Here is a 16,691-nt window from a genome sequence, read left to right on the forward strand (position 1 = left end):
GGGGTGGGGGGAGGAGCACGTGGTTCGGACATCCCTTAGAGGAGGATCTATAAATGGAGATTCCCTATGGCCTAATAAGGAGAGGTTGGAAGATGATAAAATACAGGTAGGATCTGATGAGAAACAGTGGGGGAAAAAAAAAAAAAAGGACCATTCAATTACATCGTGTAATGGCAGACAGCTAAAAAGTGACAAGTTTTTAAAGTACTTATAGACCAATGCCAGAAATCTAAATAATAAGATGGGTGAACTAGAATGCCTCGTATTAAACAAGGATATTGATATAATACTCATCACAGAAACTTGGTGTAATGAGGATAATCAATGGGACACAGTAATACCAGGTTACAAAATATATCGGAAGAACAGGCTTTGTGAACAGGGGCTGCTAACAGGGAGTTTCGCAAGGGAGTTCTCCAGGTGAAGGAGGAGCAAATACAGCATCTGTGGGGTAAGTGACTGTCTGTAGTGTGTGTTTGTTTGTGTTTGGGGGTTACTTGCTGTGTGCTGAGCTTGTGTTTGTTAGTCTGTTTGTTTGTTTGTTTGAAGGACTGTATGCTGTGGCTGGCAGTTGGAGGCCGTGAGCTTCAAAGGACAGTTTGAAAGCTCAAAGCCTCTGGTAATTGGCTGAGCCTTAATCAGTGGGTGGGGCATTCACTCAGGCCAGGACTTTATAAAGCCGCGCACAAGCGACCAGGGAGCTTTGTGAACAGGGGCTGCTAACAGGGAGTTTCGCAAGGGAGTTTGGAAGGGGAGTGGGAAGGGAGCAGGAGACCCTCGTTGGTCCTAACCCTTCGCCTGTACTCCCCTTAAAACCTATAAACCAAACCACATTTCAAACCCCTTTCTGTAAACCACCCTTCCATTAACTAGAAGACAATGCAGGCAGAAGCCCAGCAGCAGAGTGGGGGCTATCCAGTTTATTGCACTGAGTGTTGCATGTATGATTACCTGCCCTGTGGGCGGGTGGCGTATGTGCGTAGTCGGTGCAAGGAGCTCCTGGCCCTCAGAGACCATGTATGGACTTTGGAGGCCAGGGTGGCAGAACTGGAGGAGCTAAGAGAGGCAGAGAGGTATGTTGATGAGGCTTTCCGGGACACTGTAGAATTGTCCCACCTCCGCTCAGACAGCCCCTGCGCTGTTGAGGAGGAAGAACGGCCCAGGGAAGCAGAGCAGTCAATGGGAGCAGAGGGAAACCTTCCCGTAGTTGGGACCCTCCTTCCAGATGGTGCTGGGGTTGCCTCTCGCACTGAGGTTACTTCTCCGGGGGAGGGAACTCCAGTTTCTAGGAAAAGGCAGGTGTTAGTAATGGGAGATTCGATTATTAGAAACGTAGATAGCTGGGTTTGTGATGACCGGGAGAACCGTATGGTGACTTGCCTGCCTGGTGCGAAGGTTGCGGATCTCTCGAGGCATCTAGACAGACTTATGTGTAGTGCTGGGGAGGAGCCGGTGGTCGTGGTACATGTAGGTACCAATGACATAGGGAAGGGTAGGAGAGATGTCCTGGAAGCCAAATTTAGGCTGCTAGGGAAGAGACTGAAATCCAGGACCTCTATGGTGGCATTCTCAGAAATGCTCCCAGTTCCACGCGCAGGGCCAGATAGGCAGGCGGAGCTTCAGAGTCTCAATGCGTGGATGAGACAATGGTGTAGAGAGGAGGGGTTCACGTTCATTAGGAACTGGGGAAACTTCTGGGATGGGAGGAGCCTATACAGGAGAGATGGGCTCCACCTAAACCAAAGTGGAACCAGACTGCTGGCACTAAACATTAAAAAGGTTGTAGAGCAATTTTTAAACTAGGAGATGGGGGAAAGCCGACTGCTGCAGAGGAGCATGTGGATCGGACACAGACTTCTCTTAAGGGAGAGTCTGATGATAGAGAATCTCCAGATTATAGTCAGGAGCAGAGGACGGAAGAGGATAATGTAAGGGCTGGATCAGATGATGAACAGTCACATAAAAAAGAATCTGGCACATCAGAAAAGGGCAGACAAATAAACAGTGACAAGTTTTTAAAGTGCTTGTACACAAATGCTAGAAGTCTAAATAATAAGATGGGTGAACTAGAGTGCCTTGTGATCAAGGAGGATATTGATATAATAGGCATCACAGAAACCTGGTGGACTGAGAGCAATCAATGGGACACAATCATTCCGGGGTACAAAATATATCGGAAGGACAGAACAGGTCGGGCAGGGGGAGGAGTGGCACTATATGTGAAAGAAAATGTAGATTCAAATGAAGTAAAAATCTTAAGCGAATCCACATGTTCCATAGAATCTCTATGGATAAAAATTTTAAGCTCTAATAAAAATATAACATTAGGGATCTATTATCGACCACCTGACCAGGACAGTAATAGTGATGATGAAATGCTAAGGGAAATTAGAGAGGCTATCAAAATTAAGAACACAATAATAGTGGGGAATTTCAATTATCCCCATATTGACTGGGAACATTTCACTTCAGGACGAAATGCAGAGATAAAATTTCTCGATACTTTAAATGACTGCTTCATGGAGCAGCTGGTACAGGAACCCACAAGGGGAGAGGCAACTCTAGATTTAATCCTGAGTGGCGTGCAGGAGCTGGTCCAAGAGATAACTATAGCAGGACCGCTTGGAAATAGTGACCATAATACAATAGCATTCAACATCCCTGTGTTGGGAAGAACACCTCAACAGCCCAACACTGTGGCATTTAATTTCAAAAGTGGGAACTATACAAAAATGAGGGGGTTAGTTAAACAAAAGTTAAAAGGTACAGTGACTAAAGTGAAATCCCTGCAAGCTGCATGGGCCCTTTTTAAAGACACCATAATAGAGGCCCAACTTCAATGTATACTCCAAATTAAGAAACACAGTAAAAGAACTAAAAAAGAGCCACCGCGGCTTAACAACCATGTAAAAGAAGCAGTGAGAGATAAAAAGACTTCCTTTAAAAAGTGGAAGTCAAATCCTAGTGAGGCAAATAGAAAGGAGCACAAACACTGCCAACTTAAGTGCAAGAGTGTAATAAGAAAAGCCAAAGAGGAGTTTGAAGAACGGCTAGCCAAAAACTCCAAAGGTAATAACAAAATGTTTTTTAAGTACATCAGAAGCAGGAAGCCTGCTAAACAACCATTGGGTCCCCTTGACGATCAAAATACAAAAGGAGCGCTTAAAGACAATAAAGTCATTGCGGAGAAACTAAATGGATTCTTTGCTTCAGTCTTCACAGCAGAGGATGTTAGGGAGATTCCCAAACCTGAGCTGGCTTTTGTAGGTGACAAATCTGAGGAACTGTCACAGATTGAAGTGTCACTAGAGGAGGTTTTGGAATTAATTGATAAACTCAACATTAACAAGTCACCGGGACCAGATGGCATTCACCCAAGAGTTCTGAAAGAACTCAAATGTGAAGTTGCGGAACTATTAACTAAGGTTTGTAACCTGTCCTTTAAATCGGCTTCGGTACCCAATGACTGGAAGTTAGCTAATGTAACGCCAATATTTAAAAAGGGCTCTAGAGGTGATCCCGGCAATTACAGACCGGTAAGTCTATCATCGGTACTGGGCAAATTAGTTGAAACAATAGTTAAGAATAAAATTGTCAGACACATAGAAATACATAAACTGTTGAGCAACAGTCAACATGGTTTCTGTAAAGGGAAATCATGGCTTACTAATCTATTAGAGTTCTTTGAAGGGGTCAACAAACATGTGGACAAGGGGGATCCGGTGGACATAGTGTACTTAAATTTCCAGAAAGCCTTTGACAAGGTCCCTCACCAAAGGCTCTTACGTAAATTAAGCTGTCATGGGATAAAAGGAAAGGTCCTTTCATGGATTGAGAACTGGTTAAAGGACAGGGAACAAAGGGTAGGAATTAATGGTAAATTCTCAGAATAGAGAGGGGTAACTAGTGATGTTCCCCAAGGGTCAGTCCTAGGACCAATTCTATTCAATTTATTCATAAATGATCTGGAGAAAGGGGTAAACAGTGAGGTGGCAAAGTTTGCAGATGACACTAAACTACTCAAGATAGTTAAGACCAAAGCAGATTGTGAAGAACTTCAAAAAGATCTCACAAAACTAAGTGATTGGGCATCAAAATGGCAAATTACATTTATCCACATTAAATTTCAAGTAATGCACATTGGAAAAAATAACCCCAACTATACATACAATATGATGGGGGCTAATTTAGCTACAACGAGTCAGGAAAAAGATCTTGGAGTCATCGTGGATAATTCTCTGAAGATGTCCACGCAGTGTGCAGAGGTGGTCAAAAAAGCAAACAGGATATTAGGAATCATTAAAAAGAGGATAGAGAACAAGACAGAATATATTATTGCCCTTATATAAATCCATGGTACGCCCACATCTCGAATACTGTGATATTCTAGGAATATATTATTGCCCTTATATAAATCCATGGTACGCCCACATCTCGAATACTGTGATATTCTAGCACTAGAAAAGGTTCAGAAAAGGGCAACTAAAATGATTAGGGGTTTGGAGAGGGTCCCATACGAGGAAAGATTAAAGAGGCTAGGACTCTTCAGCTTGGAAAAGAGGAGACTAAGCGGGGATATGATAGAGGTATATAAAATCATGAGTGATGTTGAGAAAGTGGATAAGGAAAAGTTATTTACTTATTCCCATAATACAAGAACTAGGGGGTCACCACATGAAATTAATAGGCAGCAGGTTTAAAACAAATAAAAGGAAGTTCTTCTTCACGCAGTGCACAGTCAACTTGTGGAACTCCTTACCTGAGGATGTTGTGAAGGCTAGGACTATAACAATGTTTAAAAAGGAACTGGATAAATTCATGGTGGCTAAGTCCATAAATGGCTATTAGCCAGGATGGGTAAGAATGGTGTCCCTAGCCTCTGTTCGTCAGAGGATGGAGATAGATGGCAGGAGAGAGATAACTTGATCATTGCCTGTTAGGTTCACTCCCTCTGGGGCACCTGGCATTGGCCACTGTCGGTAGACAGATACTGGGCTAGATGGATCTTTGGTCTGACCCGGTACAGCCATTCTTATGTTCTTATTATGTTCTTAACAGAACAGGTCGTCCTGATTGGGGAGTGGCACTATATGTGAAAGCAGCAAAGAGTCCTGTGGCACCTTATAGACTAACAGACGTATTGGAGTATGAGCTTTCGTGGATGAATACCCATTTCGTCGAATGCATGTAGTGGAAATATCCAGGGGCAGATATATATATGCAAGCAAGAAGCAGGCTAGAGATAACGAGGTTAATTCAATCAGGGAGGATGAAGCCCTCTTCTAGCAGTTGAGGTGTGAAAACCAAGGGAGGAGAAACTGCTTTTGTAGTTGGCTAGCCATTCACAGTCTTTGTTTAATCCTGAGCTGATGGTGTCAAATTTGCAGATCAACTGGAGCTCAGCAGTTTCTCTTTGAAGTCTGGTCCTGAAGTTTTTTTGCTGCAGGATGGCTACCTTTACATCTGCTATTGTAAAGGGAGGTCCACTTCCTAGACACCATGGTGCAAATAAGTGATGGTCACATTAACACCACCCTATACTGAATACCTACCGACCGCTGTGCTCAGGGAGATTAGAGAGGCTATTAAAATAAAAACGCAATAATAATAATTGGGGATTTCAATTATCCCCATATTGACTGGGTACATATCACCTCAGGAAGGGATGCAGAGCTAAAGTTTCTTGACACCTTAAAAAACTGCTTCTTGGAGCAGCTAGTTCTGGAACCCACAAGAGGAGAGGCAATTCTTGATTTAGTCCTAAATGGAGCACAGGATCAGGTCCAATGGGTGAATATAGCTGGACCACTTGGTAACAGTGACCATAATAAAATTAAATTTAACATCCCTGTGGCAGGGAAAACACCAGAGTGGCCCAACATGGTAGCATTTAATTTCAGAAAGAGGAACTACACAAAAATGAGGTTAGTTAAACAGAAATTAAAAGATACAGCACCAAAACTAAAATCCCTGCTAGCCGCATGGAAACTTTCTAAAGACACCATAATAGAGGCTGAACTTAAATGTATATCCCCAATTAAAAAACATAGTAAAAGAACCCAAAAAGAGCCACCGTGGCTAAACAATAAAGTCAAAGAAGCAGTGAGAGGCAAAAAGGCATCCTTTAAAAAGTGAAAGTTAAATCCTAATGAGAAAAATAGGAGTATAAACTCTGGCAAACGAAGTGTAAAAATATAATTATGAAGGCCAAAAAAGAATTTGAGGAACAGTTAGCCAAAGACTCAAAAAGTAATAGCAAATTTTTTTTAAGTACATCAAAAGCAGGAACCTGCTAAACAACCAGTGGGGCCGCTGGACAATCAAGACGCTAAAGGAGCACTCAAGGATGATAAAGCCATTAACGAGAAACAAAATTAATTATTTGCATCAGTCTTCACGGTAGAGGATGTGAGGGAGATTCCCAAACCTGAGCAATTCTTTTTAGGTGACAAATCTGAGGAACTGTCCCAGATTGAGATGTCATTAGAGGAGATTATGGAACAAATTGATAAACTAAACAGTAATAAGTCACCAGGATCTGATGGTATTCACCCAAGAGTTCTGAAGGAACTCAAATATGAAATTGCAGGACTACTAACTGTCGTCTGTAACCTATCATTTAAATCAGCTTCTGTACCAAATGACTGTAGGATAGCTAATGTGATGACAATTTTTAAAAAGGGCTCCAGAGGTGACCCTGGCAATTACAGGCCTGTAAGCCTGACTTCAGTACCGGGCAAACTGGTTGAAATTATAGTAAAGAACAAAATTGTCAGACACATAGATGAACATAATTTGTTGAGTGGGTCAACAAGCATGTAGATCCAGTGGATATAGTGTATTTAGATTTTCAGAAAGCCTTTGACAAGGTCCCTCACCAAAGGCTCTTATGGAAAGTAGGCAGTCATGGGATAAGAAGGAAGGTTCTCTCATGGATTGGTAACTGGTTAAAAGTTAGGAAACAAAGGAATAAATGGTCAGTTTTCAGAATGGAGAAAGGTAAATAGCGGTGTTCCCCAGGGGTCTGTACTGGGACCAGTCCTATTCAACATTTCATAAATTATCTGGAAAAAGAGAGAAACAGTGAAGTGGCAAAATTTGCAGATGATACAAAACTACTCAAGATAGTTAAGTCCCAAGCAGACTGCGAAGACCTGTAAAAAGATCTCCCAAAACTGGGCGACTGGGTCTGAAAATGGCAGATGAAGTTCAGTGTTGATAAATGCAAAGTAATGCACATTTGAAAACATAATCTCAGCTCTACGTATAAAATAATGAGGTCTAAATTAGCTGTTACCACTCAAGAAAGAGATCTTGGAGTCACTGTGGATAGTTCTCTGAAAACATCCACTCAATGTGCACCGGCAGTCAAAAAAGCGAACAGAATGTTGGGAATCATTAAGAAAAGAATACATAACGAGACAAAAAATATCATATTGCCTTTATATAAATCCATGGTACGCCCAGAGCTTGAATACTGTGTGCAGATGTGGTCGCCCCATCTCAAAAAAGATATATTGGAATTGGAAAAGGTTCAGAAAAGGGCAACAAAAATGATTAGGGGTATGGAATGTTTGCTGTATGAGGAGAGATTAATAAGACAGGGACTTTTCAGCTTGGAAAAGAGATGACTAAGGGGAATATGATAGAAGTCTATAAAATCCTGCCTTGTGTGGAGAAAGTAAATAAGGAAGTGTTATTTATTCCTTCTCAAAAAACAAGAACTTGGGGCCACGAAATGAAATTACACCTCTACCCCTATATAACGCCACCCGATATAACATGAATTCGGATATAACGTGGTAAAGCAGCACTCTGGGGGGCGGGTCTGTGCGCTCTGGCGGCTCGGCGCGTCAGCGTGTCTGGCTCCGACACGCTGCTCTGAGCAGCATGTTAACGGTGCCAGGCCAGGGCCAAGGGGTTGGATAAGGGGCAGAGGGTCTCGGGGGGGCAGTCAGGGGACAGCGAGCAGTGAGGGTTGGATGGTTCGGAGGTTCTGGGGGCAGGGCAGTCAGGGGATGGGAAACGGGGGTGTTGGATAGGGCGTGGGAGTCCAGGGGGTGATTAGGGATGGGGGGTTCTCTAGATGGGACGGTCAGGGAACAAGGAGCAGGGGGGCTTATATAGGGAGTGGGGTCTTGGGAGAGGTGGTTAGGGGCAGGGGGGTCTCTAGAGGGGGTAGTCAGGGGACAAGGAGCTGGGGGGGTTGGATGGGTTAGGGGTTCTGAGGGGTCAGTCAGGGGGTGGGAAGTAGGTGGGAGTCGGATAGGGGGCAGGGCCAGGCATGTTCGCTGACTATTAATAACGGAAATGCTCAAGGCCAAAGCAAGTTCGATATAATGCAGTTTCCCCTATAACGCGGTAAGATTTTTTGGCCCCCGAGGACCGCGTTATATTGGGGATATAAAAGGCAGCAGGTTTAAAACAAACAAAAGGAAGTATTTTTTCACACAACGCACAGTCAACCTGTAGAACTCCTTGCCAGAGGATGTTGTGAAGGCCAAGACTAGAATAGGGTTCAAAAAAGAACTAGATAAATTCATGGAGGATAGGTCCATCAATGGCTATTAGCCAGGATGGGCAGGGATGGTGTCCCTAGCTTCTGTTTGCCAGAAACCGGGAATGCAACTACTGGAGGAACCAATCGGGGGCCGTTCTCCTCTTGACCTGCTGCTTACAAACAGGGAAGAATTGGTAGGGGAAGTAGAAGTGGGTGGCAACCTGGGCAGCAGTGACAATGAGATGGTTGAGTTCAGGATCCTCACAAAAAGAAGAAAGGAGAGTAGCAAAATACAGACCCTGGACTTCAGAAAAGCAGACTTTAACTCCCTTAGGGAACTGATGGGCAGGATCCTCTGGGAGGCTAATATGAGGGGAAAGGAGTCCAGGAAAGCTGGCTGTATTTTAAAGAAGCCTTATTGAGGGTGCAGGAACAAAACATTCCTGATGTGCAGAAAGAATAGCAAATATGGCAGGTGAAAAGCTTGGCTTAACAGTGAAATCTTTGATGAGCTTTAAACACAAAAAGGAAGCTTACAAGAAGTGGAAACTTGGACAGATGACTAGAGAGGAGTATAAAAATATTGCTTGAGCATGCAGGGGTGTAATCAGGGAGGCCAAAACACAACTGGAGTTGCACCTAGCAAGGGATGTGAAGAGTAACAAGAAGGGTTTTTACAGGTATGTTAGCAACAAGAAGGTAGTCAGGGAAGTGTGGGACCCTTACTGAATGGGGGCAGCAACATAGTGACAAATGATGTGGAAAAAGCTGAAGTACTCAATGCTTTTTTTGCCTGTTTTCACAGACAAGGTCAGCTCCCACACTGCTGTCCTGGGCAACACAGTATGGGGAGGAGGTGATCAGCCCTCAGTGATGAAAGAACAGGTTAAGGACTATTTAGAAAAGCTGGACATGCACCAGTCCATGGGTCTGGATCTAATGCATCTGAGGGTGCTAAGGGATTGGTTGATGTGATTGCAGAGCCATTCTCTTTGAAAACTTGTGTGGATTGGGAGAGGATCTCGGACAATTGGAAAAAGGCAAATATTGTGACCATATTTAAAAAAAGGGAAGAAGGAGAACCCCGGGAAACTACAGACCAGTCAGCCTCACCTCATTCTCTGGAAAAATCATAGAGCAGGTCCACAAGGAAACCATTTTGAAGCAGTTGGAGGAGAGGAAGGTGATCAAGAACAGTCAACATGGATTCACCATGGGCAAGTCATGTCTGACCAACCTGATTGCCTTCTATGATGAGATTACTTGCTCTGTGGATATGGGGAAAGCAGTGGACGTGATATATCTTGACTTTAGCAAAGTTTTTGATATGGTCTCCAATAGTATTCTTGCCAGCAAGTTAAAAAAGTATGGATTGGATGAATGGACTCTCAGGTGGATAGAATGCTGGCTAGATCGTCGGGCTCAACGGGTAGTGATCAATGGCTCAATGTCTATTTGGAAGCTGGTATCAAGCAGAGTGCCCCAGGGGTCAGTCCTGGGGCTGGTTTTATTCAACATTTTTATTAATGATCTGGATGATGGGATGGATTGCACCCTCAGCAAGTTTGCAGATGACACTAAACTGGGGAGAGAGGTAGATACGCTGGAGGGTAGGGATAGGGTCCAGAGTGACCTAGACAAATTAGAGGATTGGGCAAAAAGAAATCTGATGAGGTTCAACAAGGACAAGTGCACAGTCCTGTACTTAGGATGAAAGAATCCCATGCACCGCAACAGCCTGGGAACCAACTGGCTAAGCAGCAGTTCTGCAGAAAAGGACCTGGGGATTACAGTGGTTGAGAAGCTGGATATGAGTCAGCAGTGTGCTCTTGTTGCCAAGAAGGCTAATGGCATTTTGGGCTGCATTAGTAGGAGCATTGCCAGCAGATTGAGGGAAGTGATTATTCCCCTCTATTCGGAACTGGTGAGGCCACATCTGGAGTATTCTGTCCACTTTCGGGCCCCCCAGTACAGAAGGGATGTGGACAAATTGGAGAGAGTCCAGCGGAGGGCAACGAAAATGATTAGGGGGCTGGGGCACATGACTTCTGAGGAGAGGCTGAGGGAACTGGGCTTATTTAGTCTGCAGAAGACAAGAGTGAGGGGGGATTTGATAGCAGCCTTCAACTACCTGAAGGGGGGCTTCAAAGAGGATGGAGCTAGGCTATTCTCAGTGGTGGCAGATGAGAGACCAAGCAGCAGTGGTCTCAAGTTGCTGTGGGGGAGGTCTAGGTTGGATATTAGGAAACACTATTTCACTAGAAAAGTGATGAAGCACTGGAATGGGTTACCTAGGGAGGTGGTGGAATCTCCATCCTTAGAGATTTTTAAGGCCTGGCTTGATAAAGCCCTGGCTGGGATGATTTAGTTGGTGTTGGTCCTGCTTTGAGCAGGGGATTGGACTAGATGACCTCCTGAGGTCTCTTCCAACCCTAATAGCCTATGATTCTATGATAATGGACGACAGTGGATGGCTCACTTGATGATTACCTGTTCTGTTCATTCCTCATGGGACACCTAGCATTGACCACTGTGGGAAGACAGGATATTGGGCTAGATGGACCTCTGATCTGACCCAGTATGGCTGTTCTTTTGTTTTTAACCCAGCATCAGGATGTTTCTCCCTCTGGATCTCTGGGCTCTGAGGGGTAAGGAGTGGGTGTCTAGGCTGGGGAGGCCATGTGGCTGGACTCTGGGGGTGGTGCAGGTATTTGGGCTGGGGGTCCCCCATAGCTGGACTCTGTGGCAGTGGGTGTCTGGGCTGGGGGGGGCCACAGCTGGACTCTGGAGGGGAGGGGGACAGGTGTATTGGCTGGGGAAGGCCCTGCAGATGGGTTCTGGTGGGGAGGGGTTGTGTCAGGCCCCTTGGCTGGGTGGAAAAATATAATATATGGAGATATACCTATCTCACAGAACTGGAAGGGACCCTAAAAGGTCATTGAGTCCAGCCCCCCTGCCTTCACGAGGAGGACCAAGTACTGATTTTGCCCTAGATCTTTAAGTGGCCCCCTCAAGGATTGAGCTCACAACCCTAGGTTTAGTAGGCCAATGCTCAACCCACTGAGCTATCCCTCCCCAATCCCACACACAACCCTAGGAACCTCCATCTTGCAGTATCCGGTTATGCCTGCTGGACACTGCAAGCTTGTATGAGTTCATCAATTTAACAAAGAAATTGATATGTACCAGGCTTGTTATCCCAAGGGGAGTCTTTGACATGGTTCAAACCAAATGCATTGCTTCAGGTAGAATAAACAGACAAATTTATTAACTATAAAGGATAGATTTTAAGTAATTATAAGTCAAAGCACAACAACTCAGATTAGGTCAAATGAAAAAAAAGCAAAATGCATTCTAAGATGATCTTAACACTTTCAGCGCCCTTACAAACTTAGATGCTTCTCACCACAGGCTGGCTGGTTGCCCTTCAGCCAGACTCTCTCCTTTGATCAACGCTTCAGTCACTTGATGGTGGTGTCTGTAGATGGAGGTGGAAGAGAGAGAGCATGGCAAAGTCTCTCCCTTTTACCCTGTTCTTTCTTCCCTCTTGGCTTTGCCCCCCGCACCTCAGAGTCAGGTGAACATTACCTCATTGTAGTCCCAAAGTGACCAAAGGAAGATCAGTGGGAGAGTCCAACAGATCCTTTGTTTCTGCAGAAGCCAGTGTCCTTTGTTCCTGTGAGGCTGGGCTGGGTTTGTCCCATACATGCCCTGATGAGGTGTGAACTACCCCTCTGCTCCTGGAGATTTTTGCCTGGGCTTGTTTTAAGCTACAAGGACACATTTTCAGCCTCATAACTATATACATGAAATTGCAACCTATAACATTACTATAACAACAATGCTCAGGGCATCATGAGCCTTCCAAAGACACCCAACATGACAAACTTTGCATTGGATACCACACAATCATATTATAAGAATGAACATGGGGATGCAGGCTGTTCCCCCGCGGTACATAGTGTCGCAGTCATCACCTGCCTTATAACCCTGGGTGCCTTAAAATGCCCAGTTGCTGGAGCTCTCTTGTGTGGACACTCCTAGCCAGCATACAAGCATGCACTGAATGTCTGTGTGACAAGCAGCTCTGGACCAGCAACTCTGACTCCAGCAGCCTTCTTGTTACACCACAGCTACACGTTGGCCTTCACCAACCTTGGTTATATTTGGCAAGATGACCTCAACGGCCTCTAGTCCCAAATTTCCCAAAACCGTGTGCTCTGCAATAATATTAATGATCACTATGTTATTAGCTTTCAAATGATATCTTACATGACAGCTTTTTGTGCGCTGATCTGGTCAGACCAGCTGAAACACATTACTAGATACCAATTAGCCCCTTGCCCTCTTGCATTGGGATGCTGTTAGGGTTACTCCTATGGGAATTCTGCACCAAAAAATTAAAAATTTGCATATAATATTGCAAAATTCTGCAAATTTTATTTGTCATTTTATTTGTCAAATTTTATTTTATGTAACACTACATAATCATGCCAGTTTCAATTATTTTGGTAATTTATTTCAAAATACTGTCAGCAAGTAAGTCTGTAACAATACAGACACATAAAAAAAATCCCCCCAGGAGTAGGGAGTTAAAGAAACCCCTATGACAATCCAGTTCCTGTTTCTCTTCCCCAGAGTCGAGGATTGGAGTGACCGACCAGATAACACCAGGGGAATGTCACAATGACACACAACCCTTCACTGGTCTGGATTACACTGCAGAACTTGAGAACAGGAGATCAACTAGATAATCACAGTGGTCCCTTCTGGCCTTGGAATCTACGAATGAATGCAGAAGGGCATTCCTGAATTTGCACACAACTTGAAGCAACAGTTGTAGAGGACCCAGTCTGTGAGGGGCAAAGCACCCTTAATTATCCATTGACTTGAACATGAGCTGAAGTTGGCTAGCCCACTGCAAGGTTAGGTCTATATTGCATAGTAAACCTGGGTGCACGTGACCCATACTTGCAAACCCATTCTTTCAAAGCTCATTTTTGGGCAGCCACACCACATGGCTATGCATGCCTCATAACCATGCCAGCATATCCATACTGTGGTATGCAGACATGTGTCAGATTCTGTGCCTTCTCTGGGTGCATCCCAGGATTCTGAGCACCCTGCTAGCTGTAGCTGCTCTAAGGCTTGGTTCATGGTATATCGTGAGAGACCTTGTCTGTCCATCCTGTGGCATTTGACCGGAAGTGCTCCTTGCCTGCCAGTGGATCCAGCTGACCCACTTCAGGTCTACATGCTTCCTGCTGCTGGAATCAGGCCATACCAGTGGGTTGCTATAACCATCTGGGAGCTGGCAACCCCAGACTGCTACAGGTCCATGGCAAACCACTTTGATGTTGGCAAGTCAGCTGCGGGGGTTGTGGAGGTTCCTGAAGCAATCAGGACTGTTGTTTCCACAGAGGTGGTGGGCTTTGAAAGAATGGGCTTCCCAAATTGTGTTGGGGCTATTGATGGGACTCATACGCCCATAAACCACAAATGGTGCTACATTATTATATAGACCTTGGTGGACCACAGAAGCAGGTTCATGGACATCAAAGTGGGATGTACTAGCAGGGTGCATGATGTCAGGATTTTTTAGAGCTCAGGACTATAACTTCTTGGATAAGCAATAAGGACCTTATTCCCTTCAAGAGAGACTGTTGTAAATGGAGTCTCTGTCCTCACTGTTATTCTAGGGAACCCTGCATGCCCTCTTCTGCCATGGCTTATGAACCAGACCCTGACTTCAGAGGTTGTGATGCAGGGACCCCATGGTGCCAACAGGAAGAGGGCATAAAAGGTACGTGGAGGTTTACAGGGATCCTCTGGGTCCAATAGCTACAGAATAGTTCACCAAAGGGTGGCATGTAAGGTCTCTACCAAGAGCCAGTGGTCGTCATAATCATTGTGAAATGTATGTAACAACAATATTTTAAAAGTTATGTACCTATGCTGGAAATTATGTTTTTAAAGCCTTGAAGGTTAAAGGCAAGTCAGAAAGAAGTTACATGCCTCGTGTCTGTCTCTCAATGTAAGTCTATTTGCATACTGAGTTACCACTTAATCAAGACTGAGACACTGATGAGAGATTGTGAAATCTAGAAGTAACAAGACACAGCAGGAGGGTGTATGGTTTATGAATAAATATCAAAGGACTGTTCTGATATATCTGGGATTGCCAAGGGACACCCTGATATCTTTCACCTAGGAGACAAGCTGCTAGTGCGCATGTCTTATAAATGGAGGGTCAGAGCTAGTTACACTATAAAATGCTGGGAGAAAGACTTTGGGTGAGGTAAACTTTATTAGATAAGAGAAGAGCTTTGTAATTAAGTCTAGGCTCTGGAATGCGTGTTACGATTTTATGCTATATGTAACCCTTTCTTTCCAATATTTCTACTTGATTTCACCTGAATCTCTATGCTTTGTTAAATAAACTTTTACTTGTTCTTTTATAAACATATCAAAGTGCTATGTATTAAATCTGTGGACAGCACGGTTTTTAATTCTCATATGGAAATTGTGTTGGTTGTAAGCTGTTTTAGGCAGGAGTCAAACTGGAAACAAAAAATCAGTGATACAGTTCTAAGATGTGTGTGGAAACTAAATTTTGCCCGAGACACCTGTCATAAACAGTTAGTTAAGGGTTTTTTTCTACCTGTAAAGGGTTAACAAGCAGTACCTGTGGACACCTGACCAGAGGACCAATCAGGGACAAGATATCAAGTATCAGAGGGGTAGCCGTGTTAGTCTGGTTCTTTAGAAGCAGCAAAGAATCCTGTGGCACCTTATAGACTAACAGACGTTTTGCAGCATGAGCTTTCGTGGGCGAATACCCACTTCTTCGGATGCAAGTAGTGGAAATTTCCAGGGGCAGGTATATATAAGCAAGCAAGAAGCAAGCTAGAGATAACGAGACAAGATAATTTCAAATCCCTGTGGAGGGAAGTTTTTTTTTCTGTTCTTTGTTTTTAGAGAGTCTCTCTTGGGAGTTGAGGGAGTCCAGACATCATAACCAAGTCTTTTACAGAAAAGATTTATTAAAGAATAAAAAGAAAGCAACTGTCTCTGTAACCAAGATGGAACAATACACAGGGTCTAAACTTATCAATCTCTGGAGAGAATTCCCCCTCCCTTCTTTCTCAGTAAAAGCAATAACAGTACAGAATTAAAGAAATTCTATAGCAAAACACAGAATTGCAAATACAGAAATAAAAGTATAAGAATACTAGTTCCTTGCTAATACTCACTAGCTTGAATAGAAGAATTTATTGCAGAAACCTGGGAGGACTTGGTTAAGATGTCTGGACTCCCTCAACTCCCAAGAGAGACTCTCTAAAAACAAAGAACAGAAAAAAAAACTTCCCTCCACAGGGATTTGAAATTATCTTGTCCCTGATTGGTCCTCTGGTCAGGTGTCCACAGGTACTGCTTGTTAACCCTTTACAGGTAGAAAAAAACCCTTAACTGTTTATGACAACACCAAAATAAGACATTAGATTGTCCAGTTATTCAGAATGATTGTGCATACTCTGCTAAATTGCTTTCCCTTAGAATGGCTATAATGCCCAACTGGCCTCTTCAGAAGGTGGAGCTCAGATGCTTTGCTAGATTCTTTGAGACTTCTCGAGTGCAGCTTTTTTCAATGGGACAAATAAAAAAGGTAGAAGTATTCTCCCAAGTTTTTTCAATATTGCTTCCCCGAAGAGTGTGTGCTGTCTCCAGCTGAGATAAATCCCAACAGATTATATCAGTTTGGGGAGGATCAGACCAATACAGTACTTTGAACCCCCAGTATGGATAAACTAAGGCTATGTCTACACTATCGCGGTAAGTTGTCCTATGCTACACAACTCCAGCTAGGTGAATAACATAGCTGGTGTCGATATACCTTAGGTCAAATTACTGCGGGGTCTACACTGCAGGGGGTCGACGGGAGAAAATCTCCTGTTAACTTACCTTACTCTTCTCATTGGGAGTAGAATACAGGGGTTGACTAGAGAGCGATCTGGTGGGTCTTTACTAGACCTGCTAAATCAACTTCCGGTAGATTGATCTCAGAGCTTCGATTCCTGCTGTAGTGTAGACCTGCCCTAAGATTAGAAGAACCAGGTGGTTTTGTAAATGGCTGATTTTTGGAGGGTGCGGGGGGATCTGGAACCCTGTATCTTGGGAAATCCTTGCTCAA

At 44.0% G+C, this 16,691-nt stretch overlaps 1 long non-coding RNA gene across 8 annotated transcripts in view; it reads right to left on the minus strand.

The window, feature by feature from the left end:
* LOC120401370 overlaps nucleotides 1-16,691 on the minus strand; it is a 77,081-nt gene that overhangs the window by 57,838 nt on the left and 2,552 nt on the right. For 6 of the 8 annotated variants that reach the window (XR_005596403.1, XR_005596405.1, XR_005596406.1 and 3 more), the window contains one exon: nucleotides 16,463-16,596. The exons of 1 other annotated variant lie outside the window; for it this stretch is intronic. This is a non-coding gene — a long non-coding RNA (uncharacterized LOC120401370). Of the gene's footprint in view, nucleotides 1-11,906; nucleotides 11,979-12,088; nucleotides 12,271-16,462; nucleotides 16,597-16,691 lie in introns of all 8 variants that reach the window. One more of the 8 variants, XR_005596404.1, reaches the window with a different exon arrangement.

This window comes from Mauremys reevesii, linkage group 3, assembly GCF_016161935.1.
Source record: "Mauremys reevesii isolate NIE-2019 linkage group 3, ASM1616193v1, whole genome shotgun sequence".
NCBI lineage: Eukaryota > Metazoa > Chordata > Testudines > Geoemydidae > Mauremys > Mauremys reevesii.